This window comes from Mytilus edulis, chromosome 7 (assembly GCF_963676685.1).
Source record: "Mytilus edulis chromosome 7, xbMytEdul2.2, whole genome shotgun sequence".
In the NCBI taxonomy this organism is placed as follows: Eukaryota; Metazoa; Mollusca; class Bivalvia; order Mytilida; family Mytilidae; genus Mytilus; species Mytilus edulis.
In genome coordinates, this window is record NC_092350.1 from 47,692,794 (window position 1) to 47,712,165 (window position 19,372).

Below are 19,372 nucleotides of genomic sequence, written 5' to 3' on the forward strand. Positions count from 1 at the left end.
ATCCCGATACCTTTGTCCATTCAGGGTACCGTGAAGAACATGCATATCAAGCTTACAGTCATGGGAAAAACAACCCCATACTGTTACACCGCTGCCACCGAAAGCTGTTGTACCAATAATGTTATTGTCCCGATATCCGGTGTTTCTTTCCCTCCAAACACGTGTTCTGCCGTCGACGGGCTTCAGCAAGAAACGACTCTCATCGGACCAGTGAATTCTTCTCCAGCTGCGTAAAGTCCATCGGTGATGGTTCCTATCCCACTGTTGTCTTGCTCTACGATGTCTTAAAGTTAATTCCGGGCGCTTTATTGGCCTCCGAGCCCTTAGACGGAAGCTATGCAACCTACGTATCACAGTCCGCACACTTACTCTACCCCCCATAGGCCAAAGTCTACGAAGCTGATCAGAAGACGAGAAAGGTTTCAATCTTGCTTGCCGGGAAAGATTTCTTTCTTCTCTGGGAGTAGTTTTACGTGGTCTGCCTGCTCTAGGGCGGTCTTCAACTGACCCTGTCTGTCGGTATCTCTGCACGAGCCTGATAATCACAGTGTGGTTAACACCAAAATGGACCGCTATTCTACGGCAACTTAGACCTGTATTTGCCATACCTACAACTTGCCAGCGTTCCGCAATACTCAGTTTTCGTCTTGCCATCTTAAAAGTTTGATATCAATGGCTAATTCAAGTGCGAAATGCACGTGCTAAAATCATTTGTGTTTAGGCAAAAACAGTAACGCGAAAAACACACAAGACAGGTTGTTAAAACTGGTTTTGAACAATCAAAATGTAATCGATTGACATTTTACCTGTATCCAAAAGTTACCTATTGTTTACAGGTTTAATATATAGTATTTCTTTTATAAAAAAAATAATTAAGAAAATAATTATTTCGAAATTAAATTGGGTGGTGCTTATGGCGGAGTGTATAGTTTAGAAAATTTATACTCCCGGTCACATAGCTTCGAGGGCATGACTTTTCTTCCTTTATTTCCTTCCAACTTTGTCTTAATTTAAACAGTTTCAGCTCAATTTGTATTTTCTTTATAAGGTGGTTTGTGATTGATTGATTATTGGTTGCATAACGTTCAGTGGCAAATATTTTATAATGCCTGTTTAGAACGATAAGTGGTTTGTGTAAAATATGACTCATTACTCATCAGTTGAACATTCCCGCAGTTTCAAAAGCATTACATAATGACTTTGCCTTTACACCTTAACACCACCTTATGCAGATATTTTGTATTTTACAAATTCCTGGTAAGTTGGTCGAAATTCGCTAACCGTTTCATAAGAAAATGACAATAGGAAAATTAACACCGATGGCCGATGGGTCTTTCCTCTATATAAGCTAACAATGCTAGGGGTTTCCTAAAATAATAATTATGGCGTTTTTATAGATGTGTACTAACCAGTTGGTTTTTTTTTAGGGGGAGGGAGGGGGATAGGATTACTAGATTTGAAAAAGGCATCAACTAAGAGATAAACAACGAGCAGAAAGAAGAAAATGTAAAAAAAATGAATTTGCGTATATCAGAGTGGCAGGTATATGTCCTACACGATATAAGGCGCTTCAAAACTTTCAGAGTTAATGGAAGCTTATGGAGACACCCGAGAGAAGAAATCAATCAGACAATAGAGCGTTGTGTGGGATTAATAAAGCCATACATTAAACTTTTTCATGAACTGTAATACAACAATACAATTATTATCTAACTGGCTTACTATGTATATATAATCAATCTAGAATCGAATAAACTTGTATAACTCTCAGCCCCCCCCCCCCTTTTTTCTATCCCACCCACTATTGCACGCGTACAACTTTCAAGTCGTATGATAGTCAACAATATCACAAAAGCAAATGTCATAATATTAGGGTGTTACGTAAATGTGATTTGAATTCACCAAGACGCACATGATTTAATTTTTATCTATAATCAGTGTTTTGACACCGTCCCCAAATTTAAAGTGTAATTTGTCAACCTCAGCGACGAGAATATACCTTTTCGTAACATGTCTAATAGAACGGTTTACTTGTACATTAATCTTCGTGTGACAAACCATATTTTTATTACTTAAAGAAAAAAAAATTAAAATTGTTCAATAACATCCAGGAATTTGTTTTAAAATCCATCCCCACACTTAATTTTCAAGAAACCAAACATTTTTCTCACTCCCCTCCCGGTTTATATGTATTTTCTTCTTAAAATAATTTAAATTTAAACAATTTATCACCCCCTCCCCCTTTCCCAAAAATAAAATAGAAAAATTAAAAAAAAAATGATTTAAGTCTACGCCTTACTGATTCAAAAGTTTACAGAATTTTTTTGAATTCTATTCTATGTAATGTTCATACAAATAACGTGACCATGTTGTTTACTGGCGCGTACAATTTTCATGTAAAGGCAATTAAAACCGATGTACAGATGAGAACAAATCCAAAACCAGTGTTCTTTGCATGAAACTAATTGTAATTAATAGTTATCCCACAAGGACGCGGTGTGTCAGTGTAAGATCACCCCGATGGTCGAGTGGGATAACTATTTTACATCCCAGCTGTTTCAGATAAGACGAATAAAACATTTACAATAATTCATAAAATCTAATTTAGAACGCCACACAACCATTAAAATATACTATATATATTACTATATGATCAAGATTATCAAATTTCGTACGATGCTCGCACTACATTGATTGTCTTTCGTACGACAGTAGTACGTTCGTCGGGCAACATATTTTCGTTTTATTTAGAAAAAATATAATCCGGCGGGACTATTCCACGTCTCCCGTCACAGTGACGATATTATGACCAGGGTCGTCTCCAGCAGTTTTTTTTTCAGCTTGTGGTATCGGGTCCTCCGTCTGGACAATATCACCCACGTTTACTGCCACCACATGTCTTTTGTTACTTTGTCTTTTCGGGGGCATCCTGGTTAAAATTCGCTGAACAATTATAATATAAACTAAGTATGTTATATACGTATACACATTCATGGATCTACAATCTGTCGATACTTGTAACTTGGTTACCCATCGTGGAAACATCGTAGACATGTCGTAGCTGATGTGACCTCTCGAAATATTTTTTTGACATTTGATTTTTGCACGAGAGGGCCACGACAACTTTTTTATCGATCTTCCACGACAAAAAATTGTACGATCAGTTGTGATCGGGGCTTTACATTTCGAACATCTCTATGGACGTCATGGCAGTATGGCCGTTACGTCCTGCATCGGGTGTTAATATTACCATAGTATCATCCTTTTTTCCCGAATATGGAACAATGCAAATTGAATTCTTAGAAAACTAACGGAAACCGTTTTACTGATTAATTTATAATTGACAATCTCAAACGTGTGAACACTATATAATTTTAAACCTAAGTAACTCAGTTTTATGAGTTACCCAATACCCAGGAGGAATACTTTAAAAAAAAAATCTTATTCACGATGTAGCATTAAACATATTAAACTTTCCAATTAAACCTTACCTGCAGATGGCGCAAATGTCGGAGTTACAAACTAAGTGATACTGTAGTATATATGTTTATATATCTATATTACGTTTGGATCATTTTAACCCGTTTGGGATTTTTTGAAATAAAGTTATGTTGAAGGCCCTACCTCAGTTCTAGCAAACGAAAAGCAACTGTAGCCAACATGCACCCCACGAGACGTATTCTTTTTTACGTTTTGTTTATCGTAAGTCTCTGTTAATATAGTCCTATAAACATAATCTGAGTCTTGAGCTTTTAATCGATTCTGAAAAGAAGTGCTCCTTTGAAGGAGATAATTCCGTTTATAGATACAGAAATCATAAAGACGTCACAAGGTGTTTTCCCATATTTATATGTGACGTCATAACAAATGGGTAGTACAGTGCTTTGACGACACTGAAGAAAAATTTGGACGGTATTCAATAAAGTCGGTAAGACATCTCTATTTTATGATATTTGTTAAAATGCACAAGCAACATTTTTTTTTCCAGGCTAGCGTTTCACAACAGTCGTATCTTAGCTACGGTAATTTTAAATTCACTTTTGTACGTCTTTTTTTTTATAGATCCTCAGGCTCAAACAAATGCAATGAAACATCCATTGACATAATGCTTCTGCTATGTATATGTTTTTCATTCTATAACCAGGCATCATTATTTTTAAACTCCCCCACCCTACCCTTTCCTTTCTTACTGTGATGAAGGGGGAAGGGGCAGGGGGATACATTCATGTCCAGTGAAGGATGTTTATTCAATATTGTCGACATCGCGATATCTACAATGTTAACACGATATAGTGTCAACATTGTTTACATTGTTTGAACCCTTATATAATGTATACATCGTTGACATCGCGATGTATACAATGTTAAAACGATGTCGTGTGAACATCGTTGACATTGTTTGAACTCTTATATATTGTTTACATCGTTGACATCGCGATGTACACAATATTAAACCGATATCTAGTCAACTTCGTTAACATTGTTTGAACTCTTATATATTGTTTACATCGTTGACATCGTTAACATAGCGATGTATACATATAAGAAGATGCGGTATAAGTTCAAATAAGACAACTTCTTATTTAAGTTACATCTTTTATAAGTAAACCCCTATAGGTTTGTCATTAATACGGAGTTTTAGTTTTTATCGAGTAGCAAGCTATGAAAGGTACAAAAAAACACTAGTGTAAAACTATTTGAACAGGAAAAATAAAGGTCTAAGGGACCGTTCAATATTTATCAGATGGATGGGCCGGTGCATTCTTAATATTGATTCATTAAAAAAGTTAATGCCCATCCTTTTAAATTCTGAAAAAAAGTCCTCGCCCATCTAAAAAAATCTATAAAAAAAGTCCTTGCCCCTCTAAAGCTTAAAACAATCAAAACATATTATAGTTCTTTTTTCTATTTGAAAGTTTGCAGGTTTATGTCTTGAAATCAAAGAATAGACTTTGGTGTAACTACAAAATTTAAAATGTGCTAGTTAATTCCATTTATATATAAATATTTAAGTGTGTATCAGAACCATACATTTTATTGCTTTTAAAACCAGCATGAATATACATGTATATATTTGATTTTATATTTGCAGCCTCAGATACAATATTGATTTAAAATAAAGGAAATAATTTAAACTAAGGGACAATAACTCTTGGACTAGTAAAAATATTATATGCTGAATTACTAATTATTGTCTTAATATTACAGCATGTTAAATATAGTTCAAATACCAATGTCCCTTTATCTAATCTTTCAAAAAAAAATTATGGTCTTTTTAAGCAATTTAGGCAGACATATTTTTGACTTTGACGCACCCTTTTTCACCTATTAATTAAATCCGAACATTTGACAGTAAAACACCAAACAACCTGGCATTCCGTAAGATTAATATATAAATGAGATCGCTGTAGAGTTATATGAAGATCTAAATTGATTTGAAAAAGTTATAAAAAAGTTTACAGATGATTGACTATCCAATGATTTGGCCTAAACTGAAAATTTAAGCTTTTTTTAACCTTTTTATTAAATCTATAGAATGACAGCAATTCACCAAACTACCAAACAACCTGGTATTCTGTAAGATCAATATATAAATGAAATAACTATAGAGTTTTATGGAAATCCATGTTAATTTGAAAAAGTTATAAAAAAAATTAAAGATGACTTTCTGGATTTAGCCTAGACTGAAAATTTTAGCTTTTTTAACCTTTCTATTAAATCCATAGAATGACAGCAATTCACCAAACTACCAAACAACCTGGTATTCTGTAAGATCAATATATAAATGAAATAATTGTAGAGTTTTATGAAAATGCCAGTTGATTTGAAAAAGTTATGAAAAAAATTAAAGATGACTATCTGGATTTAGCCAAAACTGAAAATTTTAGCTTTTTTTTTAACCTATTTATTAAATCCATAGAATGACAGCAATACACCAAACTACCAAACAACCTGGTATTTTGTAAGATCAATATATAAATGAAATAATTGTAGAGTTTTATGAAAATGCCAGTTGATCTGAAAAAGTTATGAAAAAAATTAAAGATGACTATCTGGATTTAGGCAAAACTGAAAATTTTAGCTTTTTTTTTAACCTATTTATTAAATCCATAGAATGACAGCAATACACCAAACTACCAAACAAACTGGTATTCTATAAGATCAATATATAAATGAAATAATTGTAGAGTTTTATGAAAATGCCAGTTGATCTGAAAAAGTTATGAAAAAAATTAAAGATGACTATCTGGATTTAGCCAAAACTGAAAATTCTAGCTTTTTTTAACCTATTTATTAAATCCATAGAATGACAGCAATTCACCAAACTACCAAACAACCTGGTATTCTGTAAGATCAATATATAAATGAAATAATTGTAGAGTTTTATGAAAATCCATGTTGATTTGAAAAAGTTATAAAAAAATTTAAAGATGACTATCTGGATTTGGCCTAAACTGAAAATTATTGTTGAGACCATGTCCCTTATGTTTTTTGTGCCTGCAAAAGGAATTTCCTCCACACCGATAAAATTGAAAGCAAATTTTTTTCAAATAAAATAAGTTCTAGCCCATCCAAATATTTCCACAAAAAAAGTGCTTGCCCCGCCCCATTTTGCACCGGCCCATCCATCTGATAAATATTGAACGGTCCCTAATGTAAAAAACATGAAACCAGAAACATGGAGGAACAATTCAACAAACGACAACTACTGAACGACAGATTCCTGACTAAGGACAGGTGCAAACATATGCAGTTAGTTTAACGTTTATATACGTACCATAGACTCAATATAAAATATAAACACGATTTTGACACAATATTGTTAGCATTGATATGTGAACAATTTAAACAGAAAAGTATTTAGGAAAAAAGAAGTGGTATGATTGCAAATAAGTAAAATTTCCAGTAACGTAAGGGTACCCAAATTGCACCGAGTACCCAAATACACCTTATCGCTATTTGTCCGCCATTGCTGGAAATCACACAGGTTCCCGTAAAATTTTGACGTCATAAAACAAAATATCTGACGCCACAATGGAAAAGTGATTGTTGTTGACGTCAAAAGTTCAAGCGGCCGGGTCAGCCGGGATTAGCGATAAGGTGTATTGCACCTATTTAGAAAAAATGACAACGGAAATCTTACAACATTTCCTAGAGACTAAACAATTTGTATTTTTTTGATTTGATACTATGCACGTCTTTCAACATAGGTAAACATACATGTATTTAGATATACACAAAACGTTCACAGTATTTAATAACAGATGGACTGTTTGCTGAAAAAGCAAAATGTTCGAAAACGTCACCATACGACGTCATCAAAACGTCATCTTTTTTAAAATTAGCAAAAACAATATATTATAAGCATCCATTTTGTAAAATATGAAGAGTAAGCATGGACTAATTGTTCAAAATATTTGAAGAAATTAAACAAAAGCTCGGTTATTAGACTTTTGACGATGTGAATTTAAGCATGGATGCAATTTGGGTACTCCTCATTACAGAATCCTGGATAGTTTGGAGGTTGATTCAAACCCATTTTTTATGGACTCAATATGGATTAAAAATCAAATTAGTGTACCTATACAATGAAGAAGGATAGGGCTACAAAATAAACACAGAATGGACATATTTTACTTGATCATAAAAAAAACGTAGGTGAAAAAACTGTCAAAATAGGGGGTGTTGCTAAACGGCGGAAACGGAAAACGGAACGGAAACAGTAAACGGAAACAGAAAGAATTAACATCTTTTCTTTTTGTTAATTTTATCTACATAGGCATGTTTTATATAGTATTTCACATGTTCACAAAAAAAACCCAGAGGAATGAATTTAAAATGAAAGATTTCAAAGTATTGACATTATTATGCGTTCCAGGAGATGATGAGACTATGTTTTTGAAATATTTGATAAAGTCATGTGTACGTAGTTCATGCGATTCAGGATAGTCTGTTCGACTTTTCTTTTCTTTTTTAAATTTTGATTCAATGTCAATAAGATAGCAACCCAACAACACGAAACAAATCTCTATGGGCCTATAAAAGATTGACATCGGCCTTGATTCTATAAATTGAATGTGAAGTATTAAACTTGGGAGAAATCCTTTGCATCAGTTTTCTTTTTTGTTTTTTTTTTTAATTGCCTTGAAACAAAATTAGTGATGTGGTGTATCTTGTTGCGTTGTTCTGCATTGGTGATTTTCGTTGTATCTTTTCTTGTATAATGGAAAGGAAACATAAAAGAAACATAATAGGACAATGGTGTATGGACAAAATCCGATATGGAAACTACAATAGAAACTTGTATATACTTTAGTTTTATGAAGAAAAAAATGACAAAATCTCTCACTATACAAAGCCTTTCTCAACATTTACAATACTCAAGGATTTGTATAGGAAATCCTTGCAATACTGATGTATGTTCAGTGTTTGGTATTTACATAGGAAAAGCATTATATATCCTAGAATTTAAATCAATTAATACGAATTGATGTGCAAAAAGTGGCAAACAATTAGTAGCCTACATGGATATATACTATTTGCACAGTGCCCTCACGAAGTTTTTCGTAGTCATGTCCCAAGTTTTTCAAAAACAAATTGTTCACGCTACTTTTTAAATATCTTGCTTAATTTTTCTCTGAAAATTCAATATCTCTCAAGTAGCCGTGAATTTTGTTTCATAATATTATATTAAGTGAAAATAGTGTCACTAATTCAGTATTCTGTTTTACTATATTTATAGAAGAAAACATCTAGAAAGATAGGAGGAAAATACCAAAGGGTTATTCAAACTCAGAAGTCGAAAACAAACCGTCAACGCCATTAAAAAAAAAAAAAGGCCAAAAAGACCAAAAGACAAACAGACAAACAATTGTACACAAAACACAACATATAAGATAAATTTATTTTATTATAGTGTCACATATTGATTGTCATAATAAAGTACACAATATACATATCATCACATAAAACATTCAATCAATACCCAGCCATAAAATTGACTTATGAGACACTTTTAAAACTCTATATTTACACTAAATTCTTATAAAAATCTGTATTAACACTAATTTACAAATACGTTATCTGTTAAGTAAAAACAAAATAAACTTGGCGATTAAAAAGTAATGAATAAAAATAAAGTAAAATAATGTTACTAGATCTATCACAGTTAATAAAATTGCAATCCATTAAATAAAAATACTTCAGTATAAGGTTATAAATCAAAATTAAAGAAAAAAAAATCAGGTTAACCTTAATCTTGTTTTAACACTAGTTAAAAGTGAAAAGTTTTCGACGTAAAAAGAATTTATGCAGACTCTTACAAAAATATTGCTGTATTTCTTCGCAGTTCATGATATTAACAAATTGATCATTTAAACTCATACTGTTAAAATTTTCAATATATTTAACGCATTCGAGTAAAAAGTCATATCTCAAATCTGAATATAATGGACATGTCATTAGAAAATGTTTTTCTGTTTCTATTTCATCTAATTCACAGTATCTACAAAGTCTATGTTCAAGCGGAGTAGGCGGCCTGGAGTAACGCCCGGTCTCCAGGGCTAGCGGCAACGAGCCAGCGCGAAACATTGCCATGCATCGTCTCTGATATTTTGGAATGTTTATTCTGGTATATGTTTCAACATTAACATTGTCTTTATAAAGTCGATAGGTACGAAGTTTGTTTCCATTTACTTGGTTGCCTTTATCATTTAAAAGTTCATTTCGCCATTCTACATTGTCTAAGTTGATGAGTTTTTCATGGACCACTTGCATTGCATTGTTCACAGAAACGCCAATGTCCTGTACAACAATATTACTATCCACCTTGTCTACAATTTTATTCACCTCAAAAGTCCAACCTTTTCTTCTTCTGAATGACCATCTCCAAATCTTACTTAGGAGACGATTCTCATCAAGTCTATAAAGTTTACATAGTAAGCGTACACACGATTTTCTTAGTTTAGTCTTGGTCGAGGTCCAGCCCATATCTCCTCGCGTCGCTATATTCGAAGTGTGTTTTCCTACACCCAAGAAGAGTTTACATGCTTTATTCTGCACGGTCGAGATTTGGCTAAAGTTTTTAAAGCCCCAAATTCCACTTCCGTAGAGGAGTATAGGCTCTACCATAGTTGAATAAAGTTTGCTAAATACACTGTGGGTCACACCACCGGCTGATATCACTTTTCCATATACCGCTCCAAGAGCTCGACTAGCTGACTTTGCGAGCTCTTTTGCATTCTTTTGAAACGTTATATGTTCATCAAGCCACACACCTAGATATTTGTACGAGTCTGTGAACTGTATCGATTGACCACCACAAGAAAATGTACTTCGTGAGATTGTCATTGTAGAAGGTCTGAAATGGACAACTTTTGTCTTATCACCATTTATAGTTAACTTCCAATTTTCACACCATTCGGTAACCGTATCCATCATTCGCTGTAAACTAATTTCATCAGGAGCCAGCAAGACTATGTCGTCTGCATATAATAAAACACTGAGCATAGAGTTGTCCATCTGTAAACCACATTTTAGATCGTTGATTTTGCTGGCTAAATCGTTTATGAAAATAGAAAACAACGTGGGAGACAGTATACAGCCCTGTTTCACACCGCTAGAAACGTCAAACCACGGGGTATTGTCACTGTTAACCCGTACAGTACATTGTACATCTGTATAAAGAGATTGAACTGCACTTAAGAATTCACCACGGATGCCCAACGCTTGTAACTTATACCAGAGTAATATACGGTCTACCGTGTCGAAAGCCTTTCTCATGTCTATGAAACACGCAAATGTTGATTTACGCGATATTTTTCGGTCGTTTAGAGTCAAAAATAAGGAGTGAATATGTTCCTCACAGCTTCTTCCTTTCCGGAACCCGTTCTGTTCGTCACATAAACAGTCATTTTCTTCTAGCCATTGACTGAGTCTTAGATTTAATATAATACAATAAATCTTGCATGGTACTGAAATTAATGTTATTCCGCGATAATTTAACGGATTACGATTATCATCTGCATTCGGCTTCAATATCGGATTTATAACACCCATTGTCCATTGGGATGGCACTTTTCCCATACGAAAGCATCCACTTATAATTTCGAAAAGTAAGTCTACAGATACTTCATTCTTCAACACTTCGGCCGGAATGTCATCGATTCCTGTCGCTTTTCTGTCTTTTGCACTGATCACGGCCTGTAATACTTCATCTCTTGTAATTGGCGCATTTAATTCAGATACGTCTCTTTCAGTGTTAACGTTATCGCTATCTGTAGGTAGTTGAGCTGTATTGTCGGACGAGAACAGAGTTTTAAAGTCATATTTCCACCGGTCAAGAACAGCTGCTTTATCTGTTTGAACAACCCCGTTATCATCAACAATTGCACACGGAATGCATTTTGAGCGTTCATTATGTATTCCCACTTTACCTATCGATCGCCAAAAGTCACGTTGATTCGAGGAGTATAGTTTATCTTCTAATTTTTGACGTTCCTCTTGCTGGTACCGACGTTTGAATTTACGATTGAGACGGTCAAACGCTTTCCTTTCTGCGCAGAATGCCTCTTTTAGATAACGCTTCACTGAATTCGATCCTTTACTTTTTAACCACTTTTTTTCAGCTATACACGCTTGTTCCCATTGTCGGCTTAAAGTTTCATTCCAGTACGGCTTGTATAGAGACTTTTTCTGTTTCATATTTCCGTTTGAATAATTAATACTTGGTAACCTGTTATTCATTTCACAAATAATAAGCGATTGAAAGCTGTCATATGCATTCTGAACATCTTTTGTAATCCTCATCGAATTTTCAATATTACGGATGGTTTCGTGCACTTTCCTTGTAATCTCTTCGGTATTTAGAAAATCATTTGGAATATCTGACACTTTATATTTCCGACGTTGATTGAACGTGTGGTCTGATTTCTCGTTATATTTAGCATCACACATAGGCACGTGTATATCACAGTATAAAAGAGAATGATCTGGTATTTTCTCCGGGACGTAACCAATTTCAGCGATTAAATCTGACATTGACATAATTTTAAAATCTAAAATAGACTCGGTATCTTCATAAGGCACACATATATAATCCACTACGGATCTACCAGATCCAGAAATACATGTAAAATCACTATCATTAAAACGGCCATTTAGCATGGCAAAATTTACATCACATAGAAAATTAATAAAAACATCTCCTTGATGATTTTCAGTAGCATCAACAACTGTTCGGGGTTTAATTAAATCTACTCCTTCAATGTAATCTAAGTTATATCCAACACGGGAATTAAAATCGCCACATATCATAATTTTACCCATATTTTGGTATGTATATATATCCTTCAACAAATTTTGAAAAAATACATCCGATTCCAGTGACCTAGTTGATTCTGCGGGTGGCAAATAGCAAACTGCTATACAGAAGCATACATCGTTCACTTTAGAATTAAGTTTAATCCATAATACTCCTTCATATTCTGAACTCAAAATATCGCAATCAAAATTATCTAACAGGTCTAATTTCACTAGTAATCCTACTCCACCGGATCCCCTAATAGCATTTCTGTTAAGATTTTTTCTGTTATTTCCATAAAATTTAAAACCATTTATTTCCAAATTTTCGTCACGACGTAAAAAGGTCTCCGTGACGGCAAACACATCACAATTTGAATACTCCAGCACCAGTTTCCGGAACTGCGAGTTGTCGTTTGTCTTCAGTGACCATCCCCGTGCGTTCCAAACTCCAAGCCGCAGTAACTCCTATTGTTGTTTCTTGACGAGACGGTTGCCAACTATCTTGTAATCTTTCTCCTTGCCCATTTCTCTCAGAACTGTCCTGAAACTGGCTTGTAAGTTTCTTGTTTCATATGACTGATCATTGTCTATGTAAATATTTTCGTATTTCTTCACAGTTTTCAATTTGCGTTTGTTCTTCATAATTTTAGATTTATCATCATAACTGTTCGTTTCAACAATAACAATGCCAGGGTGTGGGCCTCTTGTTTCTTTTCGGTGCACTGATTTAAGTGTTATGTCCTGAAGTTCTAGCCCGTCCTTAAGAAGTCCTTGTACCTTGTTAATTGTGACGACATTGTTATCTTTTTCTGTCTGGTCGTATATGAGATTTCTGATGACAAATTTATTTCTGTTGTTACTTTCAGTTTTTACAGTGTTTGTTTCCTTCATCGTTTTTTCCAGCGCTTGTATTTTATCTTGCATTGCTGTCATATCGGTTTTAACCTCATCTCGCACAGTGTCAATTTTCTGTTTTAGTTTTGTGTCGATCATTTCCGAGATTTTCTCTGACAGTTTTTCTGTAATTTTACGTTCAAAATTATTCTCCATTTCATCTATGCGACGTTCTAGTTTTTGACTCACATCACATAAGTTTGTTGACAATTGTAAGATCAAGGTCTCTATTCTATTTTGGGACGTCTCGTTAATCATGGGTGCGCTCGAAATTGTCGGTTTCATTCTTTTATTGTCACTTGAATTTTCTATGTAATATGCGTCTTGAAATGACAAATTTCTTTTTCTTTGTGTATTGTTAAATAGTTCACTACTCACATGACCATTGTGTTGATACATCGATGAATTACTTGACAATTGATTGTTTACATTTTCCTGTAAGAATGCCGGACTCGCTCCATTAACTCCACACACTGAGTATTGTGTATACTGATCCATTTCTATCATTAAACTGCTATTTACTATTGATTGTTCTTCACAAATGTATCTGGAGTATATTGTATATACTTTTCTTCACAAAAATCACTTATTATGCACTAAAATACTCGTAAATTGCAAACTTTTGTAAGAGCACTAAATTCAACACGTTCACACCTAATTCACAGGTTAAACTAAAGGCTGAGCAACACGAACCCTACCAAAAACCTGGGGTGATTTCAGCTGCTCGGGAAGGGTAGATTGATTCAGCTGCACATGTTACACCCGTTAACATAGACATATTCATTCACACAAGAGAAATATTGAAATTTGAAAGTATTACTTTTAATTTTGGTAGTTTTTAATGATTTTGGTGCTATGTCAAGACAACTGAAAACTCATTCTGCTCTGTTCTTCTTTATGACGGAAATGATACTTTATTTCACACTACGCATCTGATCATTTTGATGTTTCTATTGGCCATACACCCGATTTTTTCAAGATATCACTGATATCATTTACTTAATAACACCTGACCAGAACAGTTCCTTGAGATACCCCAGAATCAACGGTCTGTTGGACCTGTTTGATGTTGTTCAATTTACCACGACTCTTTGCTTGCGGAAGCATAGGAATGAGTAAATCCAACATTGCATGTGTTTTACCTGGTTTCCTGTAGCTGTTTAATTTTGATTTAATAGTTTATATGGGGCGTTTTCAAAATATGAAATAAATATATCTGTAAGGTGTTCTTAACGATTTTTTGGCACTACATGTAATTGCAACTGCGACATTAACGTTAATATATAAAAAGAAGATGTGGTATGATTGCCAATGAGACAACTCTCCACAAGAGACCAAAATGACACAGAAATTAACAACTATAGGTCACCGTCCGGCTTTCAACAATGAGCAAAGCCCATACCGCATAGTCAGCTATAAATGGACTCGAAATGAATATGTAAAACAATTCAAACGAGAAAACTAACGGCCTTATTTATGTACAAAAAATGAACGAAAAACAAATATGTAACACATAAACAAACAACAGCCACTGAATTATAGGCTCCTGACTTTGGACAGGCACATACATACAGAATGTAGTGGGGTTAAACATGTTAGTAGGATCCCAACCCTCCCCCTAATCTGGGACAGTGGTATAACATTATAACATAAGAATGAACTATAAAAACCAGATGGACACAAATACACATGAAGTGGACGTGGCCGGGTACTTGTACATCCTAACAGCAAAAAGACACTAGGTAGTACTCGCAGTTAACTGACAGCTAGTTCAAAGCCAATCAACAAAAAATCATGCATCTAAGACGTAACCATTGATGGTACTATAATAATCTAGACGATAACGCATTATGTTGGAGCATACTATATGTTTCAGCATCCTGCAGTGAATTCATGTTTGAGATACTTGAATAGCGGAAATGCACAAATGTCTTCTGTTGTCCATTCATCACGTATCATGCTGGAATTGATGATTGTTGAAAAAATGGTAAATAATAATATGATAGCTGCTAATTCATTTTATATTTTTTTTAACATTCTATAACCTATTTCGTCTGGCCCTCATAGTTTTTATGTATTGAATCAATATCCTAATTTTGTTTTCGTCCATACTTAAGTTATTATGTCTTTCCAATTTGGATGTAACGGTTTATTTAGTGGTACATATTTAGTTGATGTCTTCTTAGTTGATACAATTATAGTGATATATTCATTCAATGTTTTTGCTCTGTCATGGTCGTTTTCTGCTAGTACTAAGACCTGCTTTAGTCTTTAGTGTTATACTTTGAGAGTTCTTTTTTTAACTGACCTGGTCCTGCTAAGTGAGCTTTTCTCATCACTTGGCGTTCGTTTTTGTCTTTGTTAACTTTTACAAAATGTCTCAGTCTCTGAAACTACTGGGCCAAATGTTATTGAACATATGTCTTTTAAGGAGTCGCCCGATAGTTTTGTTTAAACTTTGCAACAATTATCATCGATGTATCTAGTTTAAAACTGTGTGAAAAACATGTCTAATCTGTCATCGGACTCGGACTTCTTTTAAAATAAGGATTACTGTGTATTGCTTCATATGTGTTTCTTAATTCTACATTGGCTAGAGGTATAGGGGGAGGGTTGGGATCTCACAAAATATGTTTAACTCCCCCCCCCCCTTCCGCATTTTTTCGCCTGTCCCAATTTCAGGAATCTCTGACCTTTGTTAGTCTAGTTTATATGTTTTGGAGTTTAGTGGGACGCCCATTTTCACTGAACTAGTACACAATTTTATTTAGGGGCCAGCTGATACCACCTCCGGGCGTGAGATTTTCTCGCTGCGTTGAAGACCAATTGGTGGCCTTCTGATGTTGTCTGGTCTTTCATCGGGTTGTTGCTTCTTTGACATTTTTCATTCTCAATTTTATTAGAATGTTGAGCTCCACCTTATGTCCATTCACGTCAAAACGGTCAAATGACTAGGAGTTATCGACCTTATTTGACGAATTTTCTCACTTACATGTTCGCCTGTTATATTGAAATATACGATAAATAGATAGAAACTTTTTATAGCAAAAATTACCAGCAAGATCTATTGATGTTCATAGTTCTTTTTTTCTGGCTCCCCTTAAATTCCGTCTATATAAAAATTTCTTTCCGTTTCCGTTTCCGTTCCGCTTGCCGTTTCCGCCGTTTAGCAACACCCCAAAATAGGTGCAATTTGGGTACCGTCACGTTACATACATACTAACTGGCACATCTATACATTTTGTAGATAACCGTATGACCTTTAACATTGAGCAAAGTTTATATGGCATAGTTAACAATAAAAGACGCCGACATGAAAAATGGAAAACATTTTAACTATATAACTAACTGCTTATCCATGTTAACTTATTTTAAAAAAAAGAACGAAAAAAAATGTATATACAACAACAACAAGATTTTGACACTATATTGTTAACATTACGATGTATACGATGTGAACGATGTAAACAGCAAGGTGTAGACACTATATATACAATATAAACACGATGTTGACACAATATTGTCAACATCGCGATGTATACGATGTGAACGATGTAAACAGAAAGGTATATAGTATTACTTTATATATATATACAATATAAACACGCTGTTGACACAATATTGTCAACATCGCGATGTATACGATGTGAACGATGTAAACAGAAAGGTATAGACTTTATATATATATATGTATATATATACAATATAAACACGATGTTGACACGATATTGTCAACATCGCGATGTATACGATGTGAACGATGTAAACAGAAAGGTATAGACTCTATATATACACGATGTTGACACAATATTGTCAACATCGCGATGTATACGATGTGAACGATGTAAACAGAAAGGTATAGACTTTATATATATATATATATATATATATATATATATACAATATAAACACGATCTTGATACAATATTGTCAACATCGCGATGTATACGATGTGAACGATGTAAACAGAAAGGTATAGACTCTATATATACAATGTAAATACGATGTTGACACAATATTGTCAACATCGCGATGTATACGATGTGAACGATGTAAACAGAAAGGTATAGACTTTATATATATATATATATATATATATATACAATATAAACACGATGTTGACACGTTATTGTCAACATCGCGATGCAAACGATGTAAACAGAAAGCTATAGACTCTATATATATACAATATAAACACGATGTCGACACGATATTGTCAACATCCCCATGCATACGATGTGAACGATGTAAACAGAAAGGTATAGAACATATTGATAGGATACAATGTAAACACAATAACGACACTTTAAAGTTGACATTGCGATGTTGACAATATCGACAAAACATCGTGCACTGGACATAGTTTAGATAGACAGGACCAGGGACCTTTATCGGAACTCCGGAATGGTATTAGGCTCGGTACACTGTAGTCAAAATAATTACGTCATAATTATTTGGACTAGGTACACTGGGTTCCGTGGAACCCTAAATTTTGTCTTACGAATTTTTCTATGATTCAATATGGATTCCAAATTAACGATAATTATTATATCCCGTAGCACATGGTAAATTATTTGGACTAGTAATGATGGTACTTCGTTCACTTAAGGGGGCTCGCGGTATAGGATTTTGCTATAATTTTCTATAAGGGGACGACCATTTGATATTCGGGGGGGGGGGGGGGGGCAGGAGAATTTGTTTTGGATCTGTTATTTATTTTTGTAAACTAAGAGGACAGGTAATCTATTTTCTGCAGTATTGAAGCAAGATTTGTCATTTTCAATAAAGCAAGGGACTGATTATTTATTTTCACAACTACATGTACAGACACAGTATATTTATGATATTCGAAAACATACGATTTCTAAATTATTTGTTTACTATAAATTGTTATTAACTACACTGTTATTGGACTTAATATGATGAAAACTGCCGATGCAATATATTGTGTAAACTCGGCCAATATAGATTTTTTTCTGTATTGGCCGAGTTGACACAAGATTTTACATCGAAAGTCATAAAAAAAACAACCAGAAACTGAAAGTAAACAGTTGTTTTGAAGACCCAGTTGTCATTTAGGCAGGGGAATATAAGTAAAGGGGGGGGGGGGCAATGCTAATATGCTGGGAAGATCTTATTCGAACCTGTTGGGACTTTACCATATCGAATGACTAAATATCAGAGATAATCGAAAAATAAATCGTATCTTGCCATTGGTTTAAAAACATTTACGTCAAAATGGCAATAACCTACAACATGAATATTGATATATTTCAACTCTATTATTCTAAAATTAAAAGGTCAATACACAGTTTGATATCTAACTAACGCGTATTAATTACATCCATGCGCTTGTTCGTCTCATGATATATGGTAACGGGTTATAAAATGGCAACTAAAAAAACCGTTCAATTTATTTATATCCGTTGTGCACATATTTTTGAACATTGTTAACAGCACCATAGATAACAGAATATTTTATTCCAGTTTTCTGATTTTTTCTATATTTTTTGGACCACTCTGTATTTGTCAATGAAATGTGAAATCGTAAATAAACATTATTGTGACTTATAAACCATGTTAATTTAAACATGCTTAATTTTTCTCTTCTTTTCATCTTACCATTAAAATAAGTTATGATTTAAAAAAAATCCAGAGTGAATGTAATGTTAACAATGGTTAACTTGCGGAAAAGCTAAGTCCGGTTATAAATAAAATACGGATAAACCGATTTTTTTTTTAAATTTAACTATTTTTACATCATAAACACCGCTTCCTTCAACATGTTCAAAGTTTGGTAGAAATCAAGGACAGTTTAAGAAAGATATAAAAAATTACACAAACTTTAACCAAAGAGTGAACATTTGTGGACACAGCACCGCCGACGGAATGTGGGATCGCTTTCTCGCTTTTGGTACAAAAGACAAGTCGCATGCTTGACAAAAAGAAGATGTGGAATGGTTACGTTGTCATTGAGACAACTCTAAACAAAAGACCAAAATGACACAGAATTTAACAACTCTAGATAAGTCAACGACGTCGGTATGGCCTTCAACAATGGGCAGATCAATAACTACATTTTCAACTATAAAAGACCTCAAGATGACAAATCTAATACTATTAAAACGAGAAAACTAACGGTGTAAATATGTACAAAATAATGAACGAAAAACAA

At 34.0% G+C, this 19,372-nt stretch overlaps 1 protein-coding gene across 2 annotated transcripts in view; it reads left to right on the forward strand.

Moving 5' to 3' along the window:
* Nucleotides 1-3,817: 3,817 nt before the first annotated feature.
* The window catches only part of LOC139481656 (prion-like-(Q/N-rich) domain-bearing protein 25), a 141,961-nt gene continuing 126,406 nt past the window's right edge, over nt 3,818-19,372 (forward strand). For both annotated transcript variants that reach the window (XM_071265103.1, XM_071265104.1), the window contains exon 1: nt 3,818-3,928. The gene's annotated coding sequence lies outside the window, so the exon portion shown is untranslated. The remainder of the gene's footprint in view (nt 3,929-19,372) is intronic.